The 27145-nt window shown below is 43.2% G+C and overlaps 1 protein-coding gene across 1 annotated transcript in view; it reads right to left on the bottom strand.

Moving 5' to 3' along the window:
* The window catches only part of gna12a (guanine nucleotide binding protein (G protein) alpha 12a), a 304065-nt gene that overhangs the window by 130135 nt on the left and 146785 nt on the right, over positions 1–27145 (bottom strand). The gene's annotated exons all lie outside the window — the stretch shown is intronic.

The following is a 27145-nucleotide window of genomic DNA, read 5'->3' as shown; positions in this document are numbered from 1 at the left end:
TGGTTGGTTACTCGGCTGGTGACGAAAGGTCGGAGGCGTATCCTGGAGGTCGAGGGCGTTTCCTGAAGGAATCAGGCGTTTTATCCCTAAAATGGCTGCCATCAGAGTTTCTACAGATTACTCGAAAATACGTGAATGTGCCAAGGCAACACTTCAGGCATGGTTTTAATGAGGGAATGACTTAATAACATGATGTAAAGCTTGAAAAAGTCGATTTTGCATAATACCCCCCCTTTAAATGGGACTTTGGGTGCACGGCCTGGTTTAGGGCACGGGTCGGATTGTCTCTCTTCAGGTTTTTTTTTTTTTTTTATGTGTTTGGACACCTTGACGTTTTATTTCAGACTAATGACTTGTAGGAAGGGACTGCAGGCAAAAAACCCGGACTTTTTCGACTAATAATCTGTTTCTCCGTAGATATAATGAGAAAATGGAACTTCAAAGGCCATATTTATCAAAATGCATTTCTCTCACATTGGTTGCGTAAATTGTTAAAGTATCACCTTCTCTAAATGTTCCAGTCTTGTGGTAGTATTATTTTCTGTAGCATTTATTAATGGTGCCGTTTTCTCTGTGTTGTGATGATTTTAATGTACTTTACTCATCCGCCCGTGGACCAACGGCTTACTCACACACAAGAAGCGAACGACAAGGTTTTGACATTGGCTTGCACTTGTATTGCGCTTTACAGGGTTGTGTTACCAAGTTTCTCGAAGCGCTACACTGTCGTCATTATTCATTCACTCCATACTCGGTGGTAATAAGCTACTGTTGTACCAGTCTGTGCCAATACGGCCCATCCGACCACCACCAACCACTCACTCACTACGTTCATCCAGGCCTATTGTACATGTTTTTAGAGGTAGTTGAAACCGGAGAACCCGGATGAAACCTACTCAGACACAGGGAGAACATGCAAACACGTGCCGCCCAAATGTGATTGATTGTTGTTAAATGATTTAATTTGCCTTTTTCGGAGACATTGCTCCTTGATTACAGGGATGTAAATATGTATGTCTTAGGAAAAGACGTTAAAGAGGGGGTATTATGCCTTTTTCAATCTCATAGCACCAGTCTATAGCACACTAAAATGATGACCAAACCTTCTGTTGGTCTGTAAATGCAGTAAATTAAAATAACTGCCTTGTATAAAATTGCTCTCTCAAAATGGCTGTAGCGAATGTCTTGAAATAGGCCTCTGTCTCTTTAAGAACCTCTGACTCTTTCAGACACGCCCCCTCCACACGCTGTCTGTGGCATCAGTGGGGAGGGGGTTCTGCTGAGGAGCAGAATCAGCTGTTAGGGCGGCTGGGGGCAGGTTTGTTGATGGGGAGCTACTGCCCTCTTCAACTGGCCCGCTCTACACCCGGCTTTTTAACGCACCACTCGATGTAGGGGTCACATCATACACTGTACATAATAAAATATATATAAATAATAATAATACATTAAAAATGCACATAGATTAAAATTGTGTTGAGCCTGGTAATGACAACTGGAGCAACAAGAACACGGACTATAATACGTGCATTAATGTGCCCTTATGTCATGAAAACTAGTGAACGTGGCTGATATTTGGCATTGGAAACTGAAAGAAATATATGAATGGTCGCTTTGTTACTTGCTTGTAGCAATCTTGCAGGAAATAGTAATAGTGTAATAGTGTTTGCTTCTGTTATTATGTGAATAGCTCATACAGTGGTTGTGAGTCAAAAAGCTGTTCTGAAAAGAAACGAGTTCTTCATTTTTTGTTTTGTTTCTTTGCTATTGTTCCTTGTTGTTGTTTTGTTTACACTGATTATACTATGAGAAATGAAAAGTTCATCATTTTGAGTTGGGGGTAGGCGCTCATAAGCTTTTGCTTCAGCCTACTCCTTTTGAGCAAAATGTATGCTCAAATAAATAAATAAATAAATAAATAAATTGGTTACTCGGCTGGTGGCGAAAGCTCGGAGGCGTCTCCGGGAGGTGGGGGCGTTCCTAGGAGGACTCAGGCAAACCTATCCCTAAAATGGCCGCCATCAGAGTTTCTACAGATTAGTCAAAAATACGTGAATGTGCCAAGGCAACACTTCAGGCATGTTTTTAATGAGGGAATGACATAATAACATGATGTAAAGCTTGAAAAAGTCGATTTTGCATAACACCCCCCCTTTAATTTCTAAACTCTTAATCCTTTATGCTTGTTTTGTGCTTTACAAGCCCAATAAGGCTACGTTCAGACTGCACGCTGAAGCGAACCAATTCTGTTTTTTTTTTTAGCCCCTAAGCGACCTTATCTGATCCTTTCATGCGACCCAGGTCACTTGGATGTGGTCCTAAATTTGATATGCATCTGATCTTTAGCTATGCGACTTCAGTCTGAACGGTGAGGTCGCATTTATAATCCGACACACGTCATCGATGCGCCACAAATACCATTCATCCTGCATTAACATTGCCACATCGACTACTGCGCATTCAAGCCACCTGCCATTCAGACAGATCACACACAGGTCGCATTTGAGAGCAATATGAATGCCTTAAAAAAAAAAAAAAAGGAATTAAGCATTGCCGTGCAGTCTGAACGTGGCCTAAGGTTATTAAAGTGTAATGGGAAACTGTAATGGGAAAAATGTGACTTTGTGCTTGGAACATGATTTATTTATTTATTTATTTATTTTAATAATCGAGATGAGAGTAAGGTCGTTCTCACACTGGCTCTGCTTAGCGGCGGTTTCAGTGTGAATCCAACCGCCGCTTTATGAAGCCGTGCTCAGAGTCGACTGAAATCGGCGTCAGTCTTTGAGTCGCCTCTGGAGCGGCGAAGGCGGCCGACCTTGGACCCACTTATTATTTTCGTTCCTCTTTTTTGAGCGAAAAAAAGGACTTATTTTAAATGAACAGAGGCTGCAGGAGGGGACGGATGGTATATTACTCTGAAGAGGCAAATTGGATCAACTTGATGTCATCGAAGTACATCTCTCCCTCTGCCTACTGCACAGTGACCCCTTTGTCTCCTATTAACCATGTGAGTGGATTTTCTCCTCTGCCTCACGAATCCGCTTCACAGTGTTTAGAGAGAAAATGACCACAGCGGAAAAAAAATACACTTACGTTATGATGAGAGAAAAAAATGCACATTTTCAGTCTGAAGACGATTCACAACAATACAGAGGGCGAGAGACACAATCAGCTAATTGTCATGAAAATGTATTATTGCTGCTCTCGGTGGGGAAAGGTCAAAGGCTATCTCATCGCGGGAATTTGGGTATAAAAATTATTTCCCAAAATACGAGATCCTGTGCAATTTTCCACTCGGCAAGTGGTATTTACCATAATTACGAGAGCACATGAAGGCAGCCTAAAGACAGCTGAAAGTAGAGCGGCCCCTGTCATTGTCTCGTGTTGTGTGCAAAGGTTTGTCCAATTGTAAAAATAACAAAAACAGCTCGTGCTCAGATGAACAGAGGTGCGAGTAAGTAAGTGCGAGTAAGTAAGTCCAAGTCGTGAAGGCCCAAGTCCCAAGCAAGACCGAGCCAATCGGTCAAGGGGTCAAATTAAGTCGAGTCGTAGCTTTTGTCAAGTCAGGTCTTGCTTTAGCCGGTGTGTCACCACAAGTCAGCTTAACTTTCACTGTTGGATTGTTAATTCTTCTTTTCAAAATGTATTTACTTGAAAATGTGCAACAAGAGCTTTCTCAAGACAGCAATTTGGAAAATTTAGGCTAATATCAAACTTTTCAAAATCTAATGGATTTGGACTTAAAGGAATAGGCCACCGTTTTTACATACTAAAATATGTTCTTACCTCACTTTAGTCGAGTTAATATATCCCCGTCTGGTCTTTGTCCGTGCGCTCTGTCACGCAAACGGAGCACATACGCAGCCTCTCCCACATGTCACATAGCTCCGAAAAAGCTCACGATAGAAGCTACCAAGCTCTTCCACGTGTTCCCTATTTAAATAAAGTTACGTGAAGTGTTTTCATGCGAAGTATATTTACACAGAAATGTAACATGTCGATTTTATAAGCAAATAAAGAGGGGGACTATATTGTGAGGCGTAATGATACGAGGAGTAAAACGTCCGCGCAGTAACTCCTAAAGGTTATTGACGGAAGTGAGCGGGGGAAGTCTTTAGGAGTTACTGCGCGGACGTTTTACTCCTCGTATCATTACGCCTCACAATATAGTCCCCCTTTTTATTTGCTTATAAAATCGACACGTTACATTTCTGTGTAAATATACTTCGCATGAAAACATTTCACGTAACTTTATTTAAATAGGGAACACGTGGAAGAGCTTGGTAGCTTCTATCGTGAGCTTTTTCGGAGCTATATGACATGTGGGAGAGGCTGCGTATGTGCTCCGTTTGCCTGACAGAGCGCACGGACAAAGACCAGACGGGGATATATTAACACGTCTAAAGTGAGGTAAGAACATATCTTAGTATGTAAAAACGGTGGCCTATTCCTTTAAAGGGACTATACAGAGTTTAAAAATGTTAAAATTATTTATTTTCCTCAACATGATCCAACAATGTCCTAATGTGTAGAATGAGCCCAGACCTGTTCACCACAACTGCCTCTAAAATCCTGCACTGTCACTCAAAAAGGTGTCACTTCGGGTCCGAATTGCCGTAATGCATGAGCTTAATATAGAAGGTGCAGTTACACGTATGGCCTGAGGTGGCAGTAGTGAATATAAAATGGCGGACTTGCATCCAGCCCCTTTAAAGTCTAATTAATATTCAATCGCCACGAAAAAAAAAATATATATATTGAATGCTCCAGTCTATGTACAGCATTAGACAGCATTTTAAGGAAGGGGGCCGGGGGGCCTACTTAAAAAAAAAAAAAAAAAAAATTAAGCAGAGTGTTTTAAACATGAGCCGCTTTTCCCTGCATTTGGAAAGATAAATATAAAATAATATTTTTATTTTAGTTAGTTTCTGAGTTTTTCGGTCAGTGGTTCCCCTGTAACGCCCCAGCCCCTGTATACTCGGATTCACCCCTGCTCAAAGTAAACTCCGCTCAGCCTCCAGTGTGTGGCTGCGGAAAATAGTTACTAAATGCTGTCATTTTCTTAAAACACTTCAAAGCCCCCCAGAATTTTGTCGATTGATCCAGCTCTCGTCATTCTGGAGGCTGCCTGTCTGCGCTGCAGCTTCAGTCCGTTGTTTCGAACGTTTTCTTGTCCTTAATAAACGTCTATGAATCTTTACCTCTCCACTCACTGTTGACAACTTTTAATGCATCCAAAGAAACACACATTTCCTCCTGCCTTTTCTCGCTGCCTCGGGAAACTGAAAAGCACATGGCTAATACCTGTAAACAGAGAAGTGCTTGTTTCCACTGAGAGTCATTGGCCTAAAGTCCAAATTAAGTCTCAAGTCTTTTTGGAGCTTTGGCCAAGTAAGTCTCAAGTGTTATGTGGCTGCAACTTTAAAGCCATTTCAAGCCATAAATCGTCCAAACTAGGTGGTCTAAAACCCTCAACACTACTTTTCTTCCCTCTAATATCCCGTCCTTTCCTTTTCTCTGATTTCGACCCACCGCTTATTAAGTGTTTGGACGACGTGCCCTTGGTGAATATAGGTAAATAGCAAACACTCCAGAGTCCACTTCAAAGGGCCCCATTGAGCAGAGAAGGACAAACTAGTTTTAATGAAAAAGCTTGTACACAAAGGCGAGCTCAAGGCTGTCTCCGCAGAAGCGAGGAGGAGGACCGCACGACGGACCGACCAACAAACTCCGCTGAAAGAAGCACATCGGACTGAGAGGCAGCATTAATAATACAAATGACAAGCATCTATGGAGAAGATCACAGAGAAAGCAAACTCGAGGGGCATCTGAGGCCGGCTGCGGGTGTTTTAAAGGGCCACGGCTGATGGTCTAGCCAGGTACATAGAAATGAAAGCTACGTCTGAGGTTATCTAATGCAACTGATGAAGCCCCTTTTTCAGAGGAATTGTTTGGAAAGTTTTAGAACTGCAAGAACCTTACAAAAGACAACGGATGAATCAACGTTTGAATGGCTTGATGGGAAAAATACAGACACAACCTGAAAAGATGCGCCTAAACGGTGCTCTGTTCACTCTGATGCTTTTATACTGTTTGAGAAAGAGGTCAAAAGAATGATGTCCCTGATTTGGCCATGTGACGCACTGATGTCAGGCTGTCGCTACTTCTTCATTCATTCATTTTTCTCTTTTCAGTATGAGACAAAGAGCAAGTACATCGATAACATTGAAAGACTTAAGGAATAGTTGAAATACTAGTTGAAAAGAGTAAATATGTCGGGCAACAAAGCTCATATTTGTACGGTCAAATGATTACATTTAGACCACATGTGTCAAGGTCAAGGCCCGCGGGCCACATGCGGCCCACAGGACGATTTAATGTGGCCCTTTGAGGAGCATGAATTCCTGAGCATGTCAAAGAAAGTAAGTCTCTAGCCCATTCCTGTGCGGAGTTATGAATTTATAAAGAATAACCGGAATGCTCATTCTAAACACTAGGGGGAATTAAATAAAAAAAAAAAGGATAGAGTTCCACACGTGTCCAGCAGAGGGCACTGACATGATAAGAGCTCAGAATATGAACAACACATTATATAGCCATGTGGTAAATGGACACATGCTTGTAAAGTGCAATGCAAGTGTAAGCTGTTGTTATTAATGAAGCTACAGTCAAGTTGGGGCTTTGACCAAATCACAGCTTATAATTATTCATTTATTGGAAACATTTTCTCTATTATATGTGGCCCGCGACCCGCCGTGTGAGCTGAATTTCGGCCCATGACCCAAAAAGGAGTTTGACACCCCTGCTCTAGCCCATTCCTGTGCGGAGTTATGGCTTTTTAACGAAATAACCAGTTTTCTCACTCCAGCCACTAGGGGGCAGCTTAAATTTCAAAAAAGGAAAGGATTACACACGTGTCCAGCAGAGGACGCCGACAAAATAAGAGATCAGGATGTAGACAGCATATTATAGCCATGTGGTATATGGTCAGTCTGCCCCAGGGCGGCTGTGGCTACAATAGTAACTTACTGCCATCGAGTGTGGTGTGACTGAATAATGACTTTGTAGCGCTTGTGACACAGGCTGATAAAGCGCAATAAGTGTAAGCTGTTGTTACTCAAGAGGCCACAGTCCTTTACAATATGTGCGGCCTTTAGTCTGTACATCCCACCTGTGGTTTAGCTACAGCTCGTTGCTCTTAGGCGTCATATTAGAGCTATGATCGGGCCAAAAAAATCAAGCCCGACCTGACCCAAACCTGCTGGCATAAAGCCCGACCCGACCCGAGCAATTAACTTGAATTGACGGCCCAAGCCCAAAACAAACCCAACGTAAATAATTATTTACTTAATGCCCATCCGGTCAGAGCCTCCGCACAGTCCCATGTGTCAGAGGTACGTGCACGCAGCAGCAGCAGAAGTGTGCGCGTCTATCCTCTTTCCGTCTCTCTCTCTCTCCTCCGCACTGCATTTGCAAAAGCTACTTTTTTTTACGCACAAACAGGAACCAAACGGCTGATTTATCCAGTGTAACTTAAACGCTGTCCTGAGAGAAAGAGTGAATAGCGATGTTCTCTGTGTAGCGCCGCATCAAAGGTGCCTGGCCAACGTGACAACAAGCACCACGTGACCACACCTCAGTCACAGATTTTGGACGCACAGGGGAAATGCGGGTGATTTTACCGTCCCCAAAATGACACACAGAATACAGTGGACAGAAACAGAGTGGAATATAGACAGAAAAACACCGTAGTTCCTCCCTTTTCATTTCTCTGTCATATCAGCGGCACTAACAACTAATTCCTGTCCACAGCCCCACACAGACAATGCCAACAACACAACATTGTATCACCAAAAGTTCACATGAACCACCTTTTCAAGCTACATTTGAACTGCAAACAGAGTTTAGCAGCACTCACTGCGTTTGGAGTAGAACTATTCAGCTCCTTCTCTCCGCTGTCTCCTCCATCTCGGGGCTGAGGTCCGTCTCCTTTTCTTATTAAATCCACTGAAAATACGTCCTGCTTCTTCGTGTCGCCGACTTTTATTTCTATTTGACAGAACTGTAGACAAGTTAAGGCTTGTACCTGCAGCAGTGAACTGTGTTGTGTCGACAGTGATCACATGACACTGTTGACCAGCACACGTTTCCCATGCTAGCAAACAGAAGCCTGTCTTTGATGATCTGAGGTCAGTTTTTCTCCTCTGAAGAGAGAAATCGAACAGGAGAGAGAAGAGACGCGCTGCTGTGTTGTAATACATCAGGAACAGACTGGTGTGGTGTGTCCACTCTCACAATCCTCAGTGTGTGAACCCCCATTCGATCTATGCAATCTTTTAAGACTGAAAAATCGTGCAGTCTGTGCTCAGCTTAAGACATCCAGACTTTCTCTCACCTTTTCATCCAAATCTCCTCGGACGACTTAGTTCTAAAGTTATAAACTCAAACACAAACAAAAAGCCTTTTATTATGGCAAGCTTGAAACCCAGTCCTTGTAACGCGCTGTGGAGAGGGCGGTGGAGTATCGGAGCTCATGCATCATCCGATTACACGTGTGCGGTGCGTCTGTGCTCGCGCTATTTACGTGTACACGGGGCCGGATCTCACGCCTGAGCGGACACTAGACACTTGCTATTATTTACATACAACTCTGTCTCTAATGTTTTCACCGTGGCCATTCATCACCGGCAGTTTGTCCTGTCACCCTACAGGAAGTACACGCGTCCGATCACATCTACCGACCAGGGGGAGTGTGCTGGTTCACTACTAAACACTGGCGGAGGTAATGGAACGACTGAGAGGGAACGAGGCAGGGGTTAAAGGTCCGATATAACGGATTACTCAGGGTTTTAAAGAACTGGAACTTCTTAGCTTCGGCATTAGTGGTAACACCACTCTTTTTCAATCCTGGCATTGTCATCTTGGAATATGCCTGTGCCATCAGGGAAGATGGAATAACCAGGGGCCTCATTTATCAAACTGTGCGTGAGACTCTGACTTTGAAAGTGCGTAGGAAAGTAACGCAAAATTCATACGCAAAGTTTATTTCCGATCTATAAAACCCTGCGAATGCGCCGGTACGCACACCTGACCGCAATCTTTCCTTCGCTGATTCCAGCTGGAGCAGAAAGCTGAGGACCTCACGCCACGCCCTCTGCCCGCCTCCATTTGACCATGAAAGGCAATGCAAAGTGACTTATGAATGAGATTTCCCTAAACATGAGGCGATAATGAGTGGGTTTTACCGAAGGCGAGGTGCAGAGAGGGAGGGGCTGATGCTGCTGCTCGGGCAGAGACGACACGGGCTCGAGGAGATTTACTGAAGACTGAACTCTGCTTCTCTGATCACACATATTGGCATCTTTATAAATATTCCATCAATAAAACTTTTCAAAACACATGTTTAGAACATAAAGAAGAGCCTTAAGTGTCGGCTAGATTTGCCAATAGCAAGATTTGGATTTGCCTGTAAAACACGATAAACTGTGGAGCATTTCAGTCAAACTCCAGATTGCACACGCTGTACGTTAGGTCGTGTTCTGTGTAGGATGAAGCAGCGGTTCGGCCCGAGTGGAGTGAGTGAGGAGAGGTCAGTGTCCGGGTGGAGTGTGTGAGGAGAGGTCAGTGTCCGGGTGGAGTGTGTGAGGAGAGGTCAGTGTCCGGGTGGAGTGAGTGAGGAGAGGTCAGTGTCCGGGTGGAGTGAGTGAGGAGAGGTCAGTGTCCGGGTGGTGTGAGTGAGGAGAGGTCAGTGTCCGGGTGGAGTGAGTGAGGAGAGGTCAGTGTCCGGGTGGTGTGAGTGAGGAGAGGTCAGTGTCCGGGTGGTGTGAGTGAGGAGAGGTCAGTGTCCGGGTGGTGTGAGTGAGGAGAGGTCAGTGTCCGGGTGGAGTGTTTGAGGAGAGGTCAGTGTCCGGGTGGAGTGTGTGAGGAGAGGTCAGTGTCCGGGTGGTGTGAGTGAGGAGAGGTCAGTGTCCGGGTGGAGTGAGTGAGGTGAGGTCAGTGTCCGGGTGGAGTGAGTGAGGAGAGGTCAGTGGTGGTGTCTCAGGAGGGCGTGGGCAGTGGAGCCGCGGTGCCGGTGCGCACTGCGTAAAGACGGCCTCGTCTGAAGGTCATGTGACCCGAGCTTTGAACCTAAACCCAGTTGGTCAGACTTGTGTCCAGAGATGACTCAAAGCACGGGACAACAGGATTATTCCTGCTTCCCGTTTAAAAGACTTTATCGCCAGTGCGCATTTGTACATGTGTACGAGCGTGCACGTATGTGCCCACCAATATTCACAAAAATCGTCGAAAAGTTGCTTATTTCATTGCCAAACCAGACCAAACCTGACTTCCTCAAACAAGTCATGTCTCTGCTCTCCCGTCTCTCAGCAGTGTTTCTGAAAATTGCGTACCTCGTACGGCAGCTATTTAGTTTGCGTAGAGGAGCGCAATGTTTCACGTTCAGTTTGTTTTCTATAAACACCACCTTTGGCGCAGAGGAGTGGCTACGCAAAGTTTTGGCCTCATTTTGTGCGCAGCAAGCTTGATAAATGAGGCCCCAGGTCATTCAGGATGTTCAGGTCTTCAGCTGATCTCATTCGTTGGGCACAGAGCATTGAGGAATCTAGACCTGAACAACTGCTGCAGCTCCACATCAGAACAGTTAGTTACATCTAAGACTTATTATTTTGGTCAGGCTATAATCTTTGAATCTTGAAGCTGTGGTTGTTCTTTGCACAACAGCAGCAGTCATCAAAAAGGTCCTACGTGTTCAGGAAATCTCTCCATCTCTTGCTCACGTCTAAGTGATATTGCTTGAGGAAATGTATTTGTTTTTGTCATGAAAAATATGACAACACTCAGAATGTCAGGTGTATATACTTGAAATAAATGCTTATCTACAATTGTGGGAGCCTCTGTTTTGGACGGGGGGAGGCTCGGCCTGGTTAGGGTTTCCACAGGGAAATAAAAGTCATTAAATATGAATAGTGCCAAAATCAAGACCTTAAACGCCATTATAAAGCATAAAACTGTATTCATACTGGCATTAAATTAAAAAAAATCTTGAAAAATTGTGACATTGCTCAACAATTTTTATCGTATTATTCTATCAATAATACAAAAATTGACTAACGGTGGCGCCACAGCTCACAGTGATTTCCAGTTCAGATCCAGCACGCAAGAATAAAAGCACAGTCTCATTCATGAGTTCAGCAGCTCATTAGTTCCACTTCCTCTCTGCCTAACTATTAACCGACAAAACACATTCAGTCTCTCAACTGAAAGGATTATTTTTGGGTGATTTGGCTCATTTGGCTCTGCAGCCTGCCCTCTCTCTCCCCTGAGTCCCCTCACTCTTCTCCCACTCGCTCGCTCCTGAGACTCGCCTCTAAACTCGACCCTGGGGGAAGTCGCTGCGAGTCTTAGGATGTTCATGGACATTTTTTGCCCCATGGATCGGTGATAACACGGAACCTTTCTCAGGTGTGTTGTTTTTGTAAAACAGGTCAAATGCTAACTTTCGCTCTGCTGCTATAGCGCAAATGTCTAAACTTAAATCTATTGCTGTATCAGCCTACATGCTTATTCGATCAGCTTCCTAATTAGTAAGTGCTCATCGGGCGATTTGTAGTTTAAAACACACTGTTTATCTGCTCATGCTGCTATATTTTGTCTACCTTGTACTTTCAGTGCCATTGCCAGAAATAAATGTATGAATGAAATGAACAAGTGGAAACGTGGCTGTGAAAAGACTAGTCCTTATCATAAAAACGCTGCTGAGATTCCTCTCTCTTTTCTTGTTTTCTTGTTTCTTGTCACTGAATAAAGTCTTAAACTGTGTGTATTTCATTATATTCTTGTAATGTAGCTGTGTGCTTTTATTCTGCCGTGCTGGATCCATCACTGTGGGCTGTGGAGCCACCGTTAGCTTGATTTGAACGTTATGCACAGAGTCATTTATGGTCTAGAACAGGGGTTCCCAAACGTTTTTGGCTGGGATCCCAAAAATCAAAGTTTATTTATATAACACCTAACAACAACACAAGGAAGACCAAAGTGCCTCACAGAAAGATAAAACAACAAACAATATCGCTCTTTTTTTTTTTATCCAGTTAATATGTATTTATATGAAAGGATTTCATACACTAGATGGTATTTTACACTCAAAAAATAAAAATAAATAAAAAATATATTTCATCTTGAAATCATATGAGGACCCCCACCCAAGGCCTCACAACCCCCCGAGGGGTCCTGATCCTCACTTGGGAACCCATGGTCTAGAACATATTAAGCTGCAGTCTTTTTGGCCCGTTTCACTCATTCTCTTTCTTCTGTTTTTTTTTAAATGTTTCTAAATCTTAAAGGGGCTAGATGCAAGTTGGCCATTTTATACTCACTACTGCCACCTCAGGTCATACGTGTAACCGCACCTTCTATATTAAGCTCGTGCATGATGGCTTTTTGAGTGATTTTAGAGGCAGTTGTGATGAACAGGTCAGGGCTCATTCTACACTTTAGGACATGGCTGGAACATGTAGGGGGAGGAAAATACATGATTTCAACATTTTTAAACTCTGTATAGTCCCTTTAAGATATTGAATCTGCGCCAATTTTATTTTTTCATTCATCGCATCAAAATATAGTGTGCATTTCGTACACAAGGCCACTCAAGTATAAATAAACATGGGGTCATGCCTCACCAAGAAAGTGTGTTTGTGATTTAAACCAAATACATGCAAAATACATAGTACCCTCTCTTCCACGTGGAAAAAGAGCGCTGTTTGTGTTGCAACATATCATATTATCCATGCTAGGAATTCCACTAGAGACTTCACTCTCTGTTCGATACATGAAAAGATCCAGCGTCTCGACCCCGACGCCTGTATCCCTGACGGCAGCCTTCCTCTGCCTGCTGTAGCTAACTCTTACGGCACTTTCGATCTGAACCGCGCTCTCCCAGTCGTACACGTGCCACATTCACAGACAGCATTGCTGATAGATATTTCATAGGCTCATTTTCTGGGGAATTGAGGCTCCTATTGATTTCGCTGCGGAGCTTCACAGAGGCGTGGGTCATTGCTTACTTGGCCTTCCTCACAAGTCCAACTGTACATATCGACTTTTCTTCATATGCAGCCTTGGCTTGTTGTTTACTGTTTATTAGCTGAACATCGGTTGCTATTACGTGGCAGCAGATGTTTTTAGCTTTATTTAATTTCGTTCTGCCAATAGTGGTGTAAACAAGGCTCAGCAGTGATTTGGACGTACTGCATTTGAAGCTCAACAGCCTCAAAATGACAGTCTTATAGGTTTCCTCTGGGTGCTACAGCTTCCTCTACCTCCAAAAACATGCTGGTCAGGTTGACCCACAGTGGCGGCTTGGCTCAGTCGCAGCGGCTCAGGACTAACAGCTGAATGCTATTTCTTTGTACAATGACAAATAAAGCACTTACTTACTTACTTGCTTATTAAAGGATCTGTTGGGTGTTCAGTGTTCTCAGGCTTGCAATTTCCCGCGTCAGACCACAGGATATGCCTCCAAAAGTTAAAGTCTTTATATATTTTTTATTTGCCAACTCCATCTGGCTTTTTGATGTTTCTTTTGGAGTATGGTCTTCTTCCTTCGGTACAGGACATGTTTCACTCTGGATAATGGCAAACTCTTGCAGGTTCAGCATCTTCACCAGGTCTTTTGCATTTGTTCTTGGGTTGATATTCACATTTCAGACACAGCACGTTCATCTCTGGGACACAGAACCCGCCTTCTTTCTGACCTGTATGATGACTGGTCATCTCCATCATTGTTTGAACCTATGAACCTGAACCTCCAAGGTCATGACATCATCATCTGGGCTTTCCCAAATTGTTTAAAGAGGGGGTATTATGCTTTTTTCAGCCACATAGCACCAGTCTATAGCACACTACAATGATGACGAAACCTTCTGTTGGTCTGTCAATGCAGTAAATTAGAAGAACTGCCTTGTATAAAATTGCTCTTTCAAAATGGCCGTAGCAAATGGCTTGAAATAGGCCCCTGTCTCTTTAAGAACCTCTGACCCTTTCCGACACGCCCCCTCCACACGCTGTCTGTGGCATCACAACACTCGCTCGTCGTCTCCACAGTATTGAAACTACGATCGGTGCATTTTAATTTTTATTGTTGGAAAGGAGCTACTGTTTATCACTTTGTGAACAATGGCCACACAGGATATTATTTGGAGACGAACCTTCCACACCGGACGCTTGGAAGGGGCTCTTGCCTGAAAAATAACTCCAAATAGCTGTTTGGAGGCTCTCTCTTTGCATCTGCCATGCCCTATGGATCTCTAACTATACCCCCATGGACGACACCAGGATCTGCAGGAGCCCATACGATTCAAAGACGGACATTATATTCACCAACCATTGTCCACCTGTGCAGGTGGACAATGGTTTTTCGAGGTTACCCGTTAGCTTGTTATAATCGACTACAGCTCATTGTTGATGAAAAGTCTGCAATAAACCACAAATGTGTAAAGCCAGGCTCATTGTGTGATCATCGTAAAGGCTGCTTCAAGTAGTTGCCTGTTTTATTGACGTTATTTGTGCATAATATGCTGCCTGTTTTCAAAAAATGTTGTGAAGGTGAAGGTTGTTAGCTTGTCGCGGCTAATAGTGCCTGAGCTCCGGGAGAAAACCACTCGGCTACGACTCACTGTAGATGAAATGTGAGCAATAAACTACGAAATCAACAAGCCCGGCTCAGTGTGTGATCATCATAAAGGCTGCTACAAGCAGTTGCCTGTTTTAGTGACGTTTTCAATGCATAATATGCTGCTTGTATTAAGTGAATTTTCCCGTTAGCTTGTCGCGGCTAGCTTGTTAGCTCCGGGAGAAAGCCACTCGGCTATGACACATTGTAGATGAAATGTGAGCAATAAACTTCCAAATCAACAAGCCAGGCTCCGTGTGTGATCATTGTTAAACGGTTCTTTATGTATGTGGTGGTTTTATTGACTTTATGTGTGCATATTTCTCGTTTTCACGTGATGACTCGAGGTTTAGCTTAGCATTAGCTTTCTCTGGAGGCTCTGTGCATCATCAAGGCCCAGCGCAGAACCAGACACTGAAATAAGTGTTCCTGTCACCGGTTTGAATCCTGGGTGTTTCGGTAACAGAAACACTGATGTGTGTCTTTGTAAAAGTCTGCTGTGGCTCCGGTTCACAACACATGAAGCTAATCCTCCATGATGACTCTGTTTACATCTTAGGGCTAGACACTGCGGGGAGGGGGTTCTGCTGAGGAGCAGTGGTTGGTTACTCCGCTGGTGACGAAAGGTCGGAGGCGTATCCTGGAGGTCGAGGCGTTCCCTGAAGGAATCAGGCGTTTTATCCCTAAAATGGCTGCCATCAGAGTTTTTACAGATTACTCGAAAATACCTGAATGTGCCAAGGCAACACTTCAGGCATGGTTTTAATGAGGGAATGACTTAATAACATGATGTAAAGCTTGAAAAAGTCGATTTTGCATAATACCCCCCCTTCAAAGGTATAGTAATATTAGTGTATGTAAACTTCTGACTTTAAAACGTAAAAAAAAACATTTCTTAAAAATTCTATCTCTCATTCTTCTGGCATTTACATATAGAAATATGTTTTAAAATTCTAATTGACATAAAAAAGTAAAAGTTAATTCTGGTTTAATGTCAGACAGTGAGAAAAAAAAAATGCAAATGTGGCTTTTTAGAAAGTGTATGTAAACATCTGGTTCTCACTGTACATGTTTTGTTCACTTTTGTAAACAAATGGAGAGCCCAGCAACTAAAGGGTGCAGATTTGAAAAAGACATAAACAGATGCATGCAAACGATGCAAAGTTAGTATTATTTTTGTAATTGTTGGTGTCAGCACTTTGTATGTACAGCTGTCATCATGAAACACTGAATGGAAACGCTCTTCGCTCTGTCCCGTCTGATGCTCTGTCCAGACCAGGTAACCTTTCATGCAATGGTAGCCTTTCGAATTCAAATTCCAGTCCTTGGAGGCTTTTAAGATTATTCAAGCGATAACACGGACGCTAATTTGAGGCCAACCTTGAAAGTTTGAAGTACTGGCGGGCAGTAATCACACGGCAATCTTCTGGCAAGCTGAAGAGGTCATTGCTCTCACTGTCGAACTGAAGCGAATAGGAAAATGGTGTAGGTTTTAAAAAGGGTGGTTGGGTACAGTGTGACCCCATGCAGGCCCCAAGTAGACAAAGGTAAAAAAAGAAAAGAAGGAACAGTAAGCTCCATTTAAACTACTGACTTGCAAGGCGACGCACACTTTTACCCAGCTCCCCTTTTCCAAGATATGGATGTTTTGTTTTTTTCAAGAAAGAAAGGAGGGAGCGCTTAAGCACATTATGCTGCCAATGTTCCCCCGACGTTTACTATTTCACAACCATACGGCCAAAAGTCTTCGCTCACCCATAGCACGCAGAGGTTACCAACTTTATGTCTGATCGCTACAGACCTCCTGACTTCCTGTGGTCTTCAGATCGGGCTGTGTCTGGTTTCCCGATTGTGTTGAAAATAGCCCAGCTGTCTGCGCATGCGTGCATACCTCTTTATATTGGGACAAACTCTGTGCGACTCCATTGATTTCCACTGTGCTCGCTACAATCTACCAGCATTTTTGCACCAATTTCAGCTGAATAGCGGCCCAAGCCACAGAATAATGGTCACAACAAAGCACTGTAGGCATGGTTTGTGTCGGAGCGATCCAAGATACTCTGGTAAGGAATACATCTTTCCGTGCTTCATCTTTTTTTACATGTTGTTTAGAAATGTTTAGGACAATCATAAGTGAGAGAAAACTTTTGTTGTGGGAATGTTGCGGTAGTCTGGTACTCATGGCCACTGTTTGTACAAAGCATGCAGGACTTTTTATTCAGATGCTGCGCTGTTAGCTCAAGAACAATGCGTAGTTAGAGCTTTGTGACATCAGGAGTCGCATCCAAGCCACGTGTCACCAAGTGCAAAGTATTGGATGTGATGGACAAGTCTGGGTTTGGTGTTTGCCTTGAGAACGGTGCTAGAAATACAAGAGTTTGTACATCTGGACAAAGGTTCTTAGTTCCAAGAAATAGCTTTATTCCAAGTGCTGTGTCAGTGCTGAATAGGCATTAAATGTACTGATCTAGCCTGGTTTTACCATACCCTCATACAAGGGTCTGGAACTTCTCAATTGAGCTCCGTTATCAGGTGGGAGGGGTGAACTCCTGTGATACGATTGAATCTGATTTTTTGTTTGGTCGTGACATATGTAATGCACCCGAGTGAGTGAAGCAGCTATCAGAACTCTATCATAACTCTTGGGGGCATTCCTTGCACATTCCAAGGCTTCAATTTTAATTTCTGGATATTTTGGAGCCGAGCCAGGATGGATTGAAGAGCTTCCATTTCTTTCGTATCCGCCGCCATTGCCAAACTACAACCAGCTAGGTAGATAGGTAGAAAGTCAACCGATGTAACGTAGCCACTGAGATCAAGCCCAGACGTACATGTAGGGAAATGATAATTGACTGGAGTTTACGGATGGCTAAGGCCAGGCAAGGTATGATCTAACCTTAGGGCACTGTCTCTTATAATAATCATTTTACATTTTCTTGTTTTATGTGCATTTTCTTTGCCTATGTATTGTAATTCTTGCAATTCTACCCACAGGTATAAATAAAGTTGCCTGCCTACCTACCTTGCAAATGTAAAGTTTGCTGCAGGGGAGATAATAGTGTGGGGTTGTTTTTAGGAGAAAGGAACTCAGAATGGACTCTTCCTGTTCCAACATGATTGTGCACCAGCGCACAAAGCCATGCATGAGGGAGTGTGTTGTGGAGGAACTGAATTGGTCCGAGTACTGACCTCAACCCGACTGAACACCTTTGGGATGAAATGGAGCAAAGACTGAGAGCCAGGCCTCCTCATCCAACATCAGGATGACATCAGAGAAAACCTTTTCAGTTGAAACTGTTATTAAACCCAATGAATTAAAATGGGATGTCATTCACTTTATATTCAAAACAATGCTTTGGGCAATATAGTGTAGGTACTTTACATTTTTAAGAAAACTCCCGCTTGCTCACTGACGCCTTTCATCCTACACCAAAATCTTGACTCCAACCTACATCTTCCCAATGTCCTGAGAAAGTTTAGGAAGTAATTTAGGGAGAAGAAGCTGCTTAAAAGTAGTGATGGGATTTATGGCTCTTTATTGGGAACCGAGTCTTCACAACTAATATAAAGAGGTTGCAACTGTCTGGCAAATCATTTCCGTGCATTTAGCTTTGACTTTAGTGCCAAACGTTTTCACTTGTGTCGCCTGCTCCGTTGCTGGGCTGATTCCTGTTAGATTTAGTTTTAACGTCTCAATTTGAGGATTATGATTTAAATTTGACTTGTTTTTTGATTAGTTAAAATTTAATTGGGCATTGGACCAAGATTATTTCACTAGTTCTGAGATGTTTCTGACTTTTTTCCAATACATTTTGTCTTTACTTCAAATTAAATTCTCTGCCAATGGGGTAAGAACATTACAGTACTCTTATCCCATTGGCAGTTTTACTTTCTTATTTCAAGCGAGATTGCCCTAGAACCAGTCTGAAATGTCATCAGACAAAGCTAAGTATTCTTGGTCTGACCAGGAAAAACGTCTAAATAAGAGAAAACCACTAGAAACAACAATCCATCCATCCATCCATCCATCCATCCATCCATCCATCCATCCATCTTCTTCCACTTGCCTGATATTTACTTTATGTGGTGAAAAAAAATCTCTTTTCACAATTGACCATTCACCTTAAACAGCCGCTCAAAAGAGCCGGTCAGTCATGAACGTCTCATCATTACTTAAGAGACTAAGAAGATGGGCTAACTTGACATTATCCCTGGATCATTTTAACTATTCGATGCTTTAAGAGACCCATCCAGACATAAGCAGATCATACAAACCCCACAGTGAAAGGAAAACAAATTCATGGCATCAAAATTATTTAGAGAAGTCGTGACTAATCCCGGCAGACTAACTGCTTTTGTGTGTGTAATAAGATTTCCTGAAGCTGTCTGGTCGTGTGATGGATGTGGAGCGCACCACTTTGGAGATGTCATTTTGGGGAGGAAATCTGTGCAACTTTGTGTCAGAAACAGATGAATTGGGCTTCAGCAGACACGCGTTTGTCAGCAGCCTGTCTGTGGCAGCTCCGAGAACAAACTCGCTCTTCTCTTTGTGAAGTAACAACACACATTTTAAATTGAGTTCAGTTTTTTGGACTTACCGCGTACATTAACCTCTTCTCCACCGCACAGATCAACGCGATCAAGGGTGTGGCTAGAGGTGGGAAGTCGTCCACAAGATAATATCGAAATTGCTGTTTGGAAAGACAGCAAATTTACAATATTGAGTTTTTCTCCAATGTCAAGAAATGTGGACTAAAACTTGGAGGGACAAAATGCAGGTAAAGTGGGGGAAACGTTAAGTAAATCAAACGTTTTTTATTTCTGTCCTTCTATAGTCTGTTGAGGACAATTTACTTTTTGAGCAACAAAGCAATGTCAGTTTAGATGTCTGCCAGCACATTTTTGCTAATTGCTGATGGTTTGCAAAGATAGCGTTAGGACACCGAGAAAGTTCCCAGCCCGAGGTATAGTTACCAATGTTTTTAGCTTGTGCAGAAGAAAGGGAAAGGTGAGAGTTCATTCCTGACAGCCTGGAGCTTTATTCAGCTGGATCGGATCAAGACTTCAAAGTCTTCCACCATGACAGCTGGACTGAAGAGGCTGACAGATGGGTGCAGTCCTCTCCAATACTGTTCTAGACGCCGACACAACTCCACCCCTGGAATTTCAACTGGAGATTCTAAACAGGATATCACAAGAAGCCATAAAAAAAAAGAAGGAAGACACTCAAAACGAAAACACACCGAAATAAGTGCACCTCAAACCAAATAAAGGGACCACCGCCAACGAAATCCACCACTATCTCTGGGACGGGCCAGCAGCTCCGAGGGCACAAAGACACAAGTTGGTTTAACGCAGGGTTGATTTCACAGAAGTCACTTCAACATGAAATGTTCTTAGGCACTCCACAAATTCCTTGTCAATAAACAAAGGAACAGTTTCAGCTGGTTAGTGTAGGGCTGTCATGCGCCGGCCAGCTGGGCTTCTCTCCAGGTGACCGGCTGGAGAGAAGCCAGGTAAAGGTCTACAAGTGGCAGCACCGTGCACCGCTATTGTTGAGTCCCTTGAGTCCAGTGGTCCTCTCCACCACACGAACCACAGTGGCTAGTAAGCAGGGGGGATTTATTAGAGGCTACCTGGAAGCTCTACACCCAGGACATGCATTAGTGCTTACCACTTTAGAGTAAGTAAGTAAACTTTATTTGTATAGCGCCTTTAACAGACACAGAGTCACAAAGTGCTTCACAGTTCTAAAACATAATTATAAAACAGCATATTCATTGCAATAATTTAAAATTCAGAATTCATTGTACAAGTAGTGTCAGTATTGCATCAGCCGGACTCGAATGCTTTCTCAAACAGATGGGTTTTTAGGTGCTTTTTAAAGGTAGCTGCTGACTCCAATGAGCGTAAGTCAAGAGGAAGTTTATTCCAAAGTCGGGGCACTGCGGCTTTGAAGGACCGGCCCCCCCGAGTTTTAAAGTACGTTCGTGGAACCATCAACAGTTTCGGCCCAGAGGACCTCAGGTTCCGAGACGTACTGTAGGGTTTAAGTAGATCAGACCCTTTGAGGTTAAATACAGCTCCTATGACGGAGGGAGAAGAGTTACTGAAAATCTACCACAGATCGCTGTAAAGGAACAGGCCTTCGTTTTCCATACTGAGATATGTTCTTACCTGAGCTTAGACGAGTTGGTCTTTGTGTGTGGGTTCAGTCACGCACAACGACCAAAGATGTTGTTAGCATTTGGCCTCTCAAGCATGTTCCTATAGCTCCAAACGGGGGTGAAGTTGGAAGCTACCAAGCTCTTTCACGGGCATGCACAGACTCCAGACAGGTACGTATCAACTCGTCTAAGCTCAGTAAGAACATATCACAGTATGGAAAAACAGTGGCTTTAAACGAGTTGGAGGAGCTTACCAGTACTTTGTAGTACATGGCGCATCTGTTCACCTGTTAACACGAGTGGAGGCCTGCGCTACAAATAGACTCTATAATGATCAACAACTAACCTCCATTAAAAATGAGAGGTGCCGATGCTCGTCTCACCTGCCATAGCCTGCACTCAACCTGGAAGCTGAACATGGGGGTGGAGAAAGTGTGCAAGGCCATATACTGCCACAAATGGAAAAGAAAACTCTTTTAACTAGCACTGGAAATTCTGTAGGTGTCCAAAGTAGTTATTGAGAATATTGTGTAACAGAATATCGTATAATACTCCAGAAAGTTGCGTTCACGCTCAAAAATGCATCCATGGAACCGGGACAACAAACCATTCAACAATCCGTTCCTATCTTACTTCTGTACTCTATGGCAACTTTGTGAAAAAAAGGAATGCTTACACCTTCTCCCTATTTGAAACGAATATCTTCCACTCCAGCTGTAGGGAGCGTGCTATCAGAACTGCTTACCCCGCACTATCTCCCCCGCCACAATGCTTCCTTATTGCATCCCAGGAAACGCCAATACAACTTGCATATTGCGCATTTATCATTTGGCATTCATTGCACCGGACAATTGGGATTAAATTGGGGTTACGTGCTGTGTGCTCGGCGTTTGTGAGGGGCACGTTTGGGCGGATAGGAAAGTCATTACGGAGCGGTAACGGCGGAGCCACAAAGGTTAAGCTTGCGGTGGCATTCAGGAGGCTGGGGATCAGATGACACGGGCCCAAGAGACGTACAGAGGCGAGGGGAAGGTTGCTAAGCGTTCTGCCTCCCTCCCTTCCCATGTGTCTGCGCTCTTCGCTCGGTTGAAAGAATGTATGTGCTGTGGAGCGACGTCTAAATTGAAGCTGATAGAGTTTGGAAAGTGAACTTGTGAGAAGAAAGAGCACCTAATGCGTTGATGTTTCGTATGGGGTCCATGTCCGAGAGATCGCGATATTGTCACGTCCGGGGCTTTGGAAAGGTAACATGAATGTATCCAATAAATTATAATGATTCCATGATAGGCTGTTGAATAAATAAATAATAAAAACAATCTTTTATTTAGACAAACTATCATACTTGGACGTATCAGCCGTTCGCCGTCCGTTGACGAAAACGCCTGTTGAAAAACGTATAATCAAAACAGCAGCAGCAACCATTCCTATTTCCGTCTTTCTATACATGCGTCACGTGCCTTCTGTAGTTCTAGCCGCCATTTTGAACACCGCTGGCTAATGCAACAGCATCTATCTGCGTCTCAACTAGTTGAATTCAAGATGCTACATTAAAAAACTGCACACTTGAGCAGATGAGCTGAACAGATACACAAAGAAGATTGAAACCATGGGATTTATCCTCATCAACTGTCTGGAGATTTTTTTAACAGCACTTTAAACCAGTGACAGTTCGCCGTATCTAACGTTTGTGGACATCTATCTACATTTATGTGGTCCATAATCTCTCTCCATACACGAAGCCGGACTATCACTGCTTTATCTCAGGATGGGTTACGGATGCCAAGATACATCAGGTGAAGAAGCGCAAAATGTTCTTGGTCACAGGAAGGGTAAGTAGTAAACAAAAAAACGTATCTGGTTGCCTTTTGTGAACGTTAGCATGTGTCGGCACTCAACTCTCTCAAACATTAAAGCTATGAGGGTGATTATTTTGATTTAGTCTCTCGTTTTATCGATAGTTTATGGTTTTATCAGCTATGGATCGGGGCAACGTTAACAAGAGAAGTGTGTTTACGTTGCTCTCCCCAACGGGCAGTTCACATGGGTCAGTGGGCGACATTTTAACCCCTTACGCCTTAACCCAGCACATTTCCTCCAGTTTGGCATCACCCAAAGCTTTGTTTGCGTTACAATGTTTCCACGTTGCTTCACTTACCTGTACCTAAGTGCTCACTGCACAGCTTGGAGTCAGCTGTGTGAGTCCAGTGGTCTCTCCTCCGTTCCACATCTTCCACCGGTTTGCTCAGCTCCACTACGCTCCAGATGCTTAAGAACGGCAGCGACATCAACGCCCACTGCCTCTTCTTCTTCAGTCCCAGTCCCAGTCCCCTCCGCCAAACTATACTTGGTCAGGCGAGCAGTAAACTCCGGTCACAGAAAAGGTTGCTTTGAAGCTAGACCACTTCTCTTTCACTATCATTATATTGTGTAAAATAGTGACAATTTTAACAAAATAAAGTTAGTGCAGAGGGTGTTTACTTTGAAAACCCGGATGCAGTTGCCGTTCTCTTTACTGTGTGGTGTGATCTGAGCCGTGGAGCTTGATCTGATTGGTGCTGATGAAGCTGAAGAATAGAATTGATCCGTATTTTTGTCGGGGAGGAACAGAGCGATGGGCCGGCGACGGAGGCCCTACGGGGCGGAGAGGAGGATGATTGATTGATTTAAACAGTTGGCGACAAACAGGAAGTAGTTTCCCTCAGCTATAGCTTGAACGTAGCCCCTCATCCTGAAAGACGCCCTATCATGCTAAATACACAGAATTAAGTTTTAACTATGCTATAATGGTAAAGGCAATGGCATAATGGTAATATAATGCGTTTTCCTGGCTTTTACAATTACGAGATACCCATTAGCCTTGATTTTCTGTAGCATAACTTAAGATCATTCTTGCATGTTTCTGTTACCCTGCACATTCTACTGGCTGAAATTGAGTCATATTAGCAAAATGCATGTTTCTTCCGATAACAAGTGGTTTTCCCATTGGATTGGTCTGCACTTAAGATATTCATAACTTTGCAGATCATTATCTACCTCAAAAAGCTATTGACGTATGCAGCGTCGTAAACAAGGATTTGTCAAGAAGCACTCAGTCTCCTGTAGAGCGTGCTTGTGGGAAATTGCAAAATACTTGAGAGGAGCACGTCTTCGGAGGGGTGGTATGAGGTCGGCTGTTTATCAGATGGGTATTGCATGACTTTTAATAATGTATTCAGTCATTTCGCACAAAGCTTTCTAATAATCACTCGACTGACAGGCTCGAACCTGGGCCTATGACCACGTTAGTGCAGTGAAGATGTAACGTCAAGTTATGAAATGTACTCTACAAGTAGCCTACTCAAAATGTGCCAGCCAAAGACATTTCAGATGTTGAACCAGGACCTTAAAAGTATCTCGCTGACGGATTACCTTACTGTGCATGTTTTAGGCAACAAAGGACACCTAGCGCATGAAATCCCGGGACTCGCTTCTAGACTCATTTCATGTGACATATAAGTAAGTAAGTGCTTTATTTGTCATTGTACAACCATTAAACAAAATAGTGTTCAAGTGTTAGTCCTGAGCCGCGCGGCCACTGTGGGCCAACCTGACCCGCATGTTTTTGGAGGTAGAGGAAACCGAAGCACCCGGTGGAACCTGCAGCCTTCAGTCTCCTCTGATCCTCTGAAATGGTGCAAAGCCTCCTGGGTTTGTCCCTGTTTCAGAGCGTGATGTCCTGCACTGGTCAGCTCCTCCTCCTTCCTCTTCCTTCTGTGCAGCTCCCTCCGCTCCACAATAATCTGTTTTATTCTCCAGTAAACGTCCATAAGTCAGAACGATATAAGGCATGTGTGGCTTAGCTGTGAGTCTTATTTATTCATTTATTGGTTTATTTGGTCGGGACAGTGAATGTTAATGAACATACATGGGTCTCATGTAGAGGTTGGCCAGACCCGAGCCTGAGCAATTAACTTGAATTGGTGCCCTAGTCCGAAAACAAACCTGACGTAAATAATTCTTCATTTAAGGCACGGTCTGCCGAGCCAGGCTCGGACCTAAAAGCTAGTCTCTTGTCTCATTTATGCAAACACACCACACCAGATTGTAGCCATGGGCTTATTTCCATCCATGCTTACTCTCAAACACACTCTCATTCATCCTGGCCTATTGTACATGTTTTAGTGGCAGGGGAAACCGGAGTACCCGGAGAAAAAAAAGTTAATAAATAAAGCAAATGTTGTCTCAGTCAGAGATGAACAGCAGAAAATGTCAGTTTCATTAATATCAATTGATTTGAATCTTGGTGAGGAGTAAAACTATTCAATCTAATACAATTATTGAAAAGAAAAGGGTGAGGCATAAAGATAAAGTTGATTGTGTTTAATATAATGATCACATTATATTTAATCACAATAAACTACCCCTGGATCTGGCGAATGGTTAGAGCCTTTGTGGCTCTTCACAGGAGGTTTTTTTGGATCTTGGTCCCTGACCAGTTAGCCATCCCTGATCTAGCTGAAGGACTTCCTTACAGTGCACGTATTAGGCAATGGGGGAAACATTGGTATCCAGTAAAAGACTCCTAAACACAGGGATAATATTCAAACTCCATGAAGAATGGCCACATACAGTCCTAGAATTGAACTCGCCCACTTTTTAACTGTCAGTAATTTGCCTCCCGGTTCTATTTTATAAACCTCTGGGCTTTCAAGCAAAACTTTAAAAAGAATTCTAACTTCCACTTGATTAAATCTTGGAGATGTATAGCGCGTTTCTCCAGATGACAGCTGGGGGAAATAAACAAAGTTACTGTTTGAGAAAGTTCCATTTATTGAAAATAATACGACATCTTGCCTTCATATGCGGTAACCAGACAGGTATAAAAGCTTCATTTGAATAGCTCCAATGGCTCCACTTGTTTGCGCACGTCAGGAAAAAAAAGGCTTTTATTAATGCCAAGCCACAATGTCTACATCAGCGAATCTGGGAGTCAAACTTTGCAGTGTGGAGGCAATAAATACAGTGCCTCTCGAAAGTATTAATACACCTTGAACTTTTGCACATTTTGTCATGTTTACAACGCTAAACATAAAGATTTTATTTTGAATTTTTAGAATAGAATTTTTTTCTGAACGTTCACACACAAGCAACAGGCAACACACTCGGAATAGCTCACAGATGCAAACGTATATACTTGGAATCCGGTCTCTGTTATTTAAAGCGTTTGATTATGTAGTGCAAGTGACAAATACCTATCATCAGTCCCGATCAGGTGTGCACTGGACTCCCATAACCATGACAACCGGACCGCACTTTGAGCTCCACCCACTCTCCTCATCATCCGTCACCAGAGGCAGATGGAACATTTTACAGGGTTCGTTGGATCTCGCATTGCAACTCGCATTTGGGATTTTTGCAGCGTGTTATAACACTAGCCGATACCTCCAGACCGATATCCGTACGTCAGGAAAGTCTTTCGAAACACCTCATCCTTGGGATTCAACCGACAAGTCAAAGGATCAAGAGGAATGTAGCTGGAGACAGTTCTGTGCTATTGTGTCCTAGTGGGAATCCAGTGCGAAATCCAGTTAGCCATATTTAAATCCATATTTTTTTTTCCAATTTATTCCTAATTTTTTGACACAATTTTTCAATATTGTTGCCACAATTTCCTCTCAATTTCCCCCAGATTATTCCCCATATTTTATAAATTTCTTGACAAGACCTGGAGATAAACCCGATCTTCCACACATGATTGGATCTGTGTTCTGGTTCTAGATGACACATATTTCAGTATAGGTGTCGAAAATAATGTCAATGAAGTGCTGGTCTCGAAAGAAAGTGTAGCGGTACTCAGCCCTGCTTGACAGCCACGGACTGAAATGATCATGTGAATTTGAAATCCAGAACAACCACTGATGGGGTCAGAGGCCCCACTGTCAGCCGTTATTATGTGGGTCATGAAAGCCTGCAGTAATTGTCTATTGTCCAAGGCTCATATTGAATCTTCTGTCTATTGTTAAGGACTCATCTTACTGTGACTTGTAGGTCAAGGTAAGACTTGAATCCACCCACTTAGCTTTTCCAAACGGTTGCCAAGGAGAATGAGCACAGGCGACACAGATTCATGACCGAATCGTCAGAGACATAAATCATTTTCGTTTATTTATGAATACTTCTTCAAGGCTTTTAAAAAAGGGTCACCTTAGTGGGCAATGGCATCGTGAACAGCACATAACGCAATCATTTGTATAGTAAATTACAAAGTCTGGCAGGAAATATTGACATTATTTGGGGGTTATCTCGTCTAAAGCAAAGAATATCG

This window comes from Gobius niger (assembly GCF_951799975.1).
Source record: "Gobius niger genome assembly, chromosome: 3".
Taxonomy (NCBI): domain Eukaryota; kingdom Metazoa; phylum Chordata; class Actinopteri; order Gobiiformes; family Gobiidae; genus Gobius; species Gobius niger.
This window is presented reverse-complemented; position numbering and strand designations above follow the sequence as displayed.